Raw genomic sequence first — 1,712 nt, 5'->3', positions numbered from 1 at the left:
CTCTTACAAAGAATACTAAATGAAGTTCTTCAGGCTGAAAGAAATAACACTAGACAGTATGCAAATCCACACAAAAAATTACAGGGCACAACTAAAGTCAATTATGTATTTAAATAAAAGAGACAATATAAAGATAGTTTTTATCTTTTCCTCTTTATATATATATATATATATGAATAATAATATCACAAAAGGGGAAGGGAATAAAACTAGATTTCTGTACTTTATAAGAAGACAAAGTTTCAATATTTTACTGGAATTAAATTAGTATTGTCTGCAATGGATTGTTTCTATTATTATCATGTAGTTCTCCCAGAGGAACCACTAAGAAAATAATCTCAAAAATATAATTAAAAGCAAAAACCAAAGAATTAAAATGGTATAATAAGAAAAAAACTACTTTAGAACAAAAAAGAGTAAAGAAGAAAAGAAGAACAAAAGGATATGAGACAAGTAGAAAAGAAAAAGAAAAATAGGAGACAATACAAATATATCAAAACCTACATTAAAAATAAAGTGTGCTCACTTCATCAGTACTTACACTAAAATGACAATGGCACAGAGAAGATCAGCATGGCCCTGTACAAGGATGACATGTACATTCATGAAGTGTTCCATTTTTAAGTGAAAAAGGCCAATCCCAAAGTATTAAATAATATATTATTCCATTTATATCACATTTTTTAAATAAAAGGGTTTTTGAAGTAGGGATCAGATTAGTGATGTCATGAGTTCAAGATGGGGCAAGAGTAAGGATGGCAAAGAAGTGCTGCTTGTTACAAAAAGGCAACATGAGGGATACCCGTGGTTTTAGAACTGTACAGTACCTTGACTATGTATATAGGTGATAAAATTGCAATGAATTTAAAATTCACACACATGAATGATTGCAATGAAACTGGTGAAATTTGAATAAGAGCTGGAGATTTGAACAATGTCAACATCCAGGTTGTAATATCATACTATAATTTTTTAAAATATTACCACTGGGACACGGTAAGCAAAGTGCATCAGGGACCACTCTATGTTATTTCTTAGGACTGTATATAAATCCTCAATTTTCTCAACAAAAAAAATCTCAGTTAAAAAGGTAAAAGGATTAGGACCGAGGATTTAGCTCAGTGGTGCTGCTGCCTGCCTCGCAAGCACAAGGTCCCAAGTTCAATCCCAGTACCAAAAAAACGGGGGGAGGATTAAACATTGAAATAAAAAAATTGACACTGTCAGACTGAATTTAAAATAAGATCCAGCTACATGCTGCCTGTAAGAGTCACAAATAAGTTGAAAGTAAAAAGTAAAAGCTATGCAAATAATATAGTAGAGAAAATCGTTAGTAGTAGAGAAAATAAACTTATAGGCAAAGGATATTACTTCAAACAAAGGAACATTTTATAAAGTATCAATTAATTAATCAATCAGGAATATGTAAGAATTAAGCATACATCTGCTTAACAATAAAGTTATAAAGGACAGGAAACCGAAACTGATAGAATTGAAGAAAGAAATAAACAATAGTTGTCGAAGATTTCTATGCTCTGCTCTCTATAATGGATAAAACAACTAAACAATCAGCAAAGGTATAAACAAACTAAATGACATTTTCAAACATGTTATAGAGCATCTCAATCAAGAACAGTGAATACACATTCTTTTCAAATGCACATGGAACATTCTTGAGGATAGACCATATGCTAAGACATAAAAATAATACT

At 30.8% G+C, this 1,712-nt stretch overlaps 1 non-coding gene across 1 annotated transcript; it reads left to right on the top strand.

Annotated features, from left to right (window-relative positions):
• The first annotated feature begins 518 nt into the window (after positions 1–518).
• Positions 519–624, top strand: LOC117284835. The gene has a single exon (XR_004515913.1). It is a non-coding gene; the product is annotated as a U6 spliceosomal RNA (small nuclear RNA).
• Positions 625–1,712: the final 1,088 nt, after the last annotated feature.

Source organism: Fukomys damarensis, unplaced genomic scaffold (assembly GCF_012274545.1).
Source record: "Fukomys damarensis isolate Sample0158 unplaced genomic scaffold, DMR_v1.0_HiC HiC_scaffold_39, whole genome shotgun sequence".
NCBI lineage: Eukaryota > Metazoa > Chordata > Mammalia > Rodentia > Bathyergidae > Fukomys > Fukomys damarensis.
The sequence above is the reverse complement of the archived record's forward strand: the minus strand, read 5'-3'. Positions and strand labels throughout refer to the sequence as shown.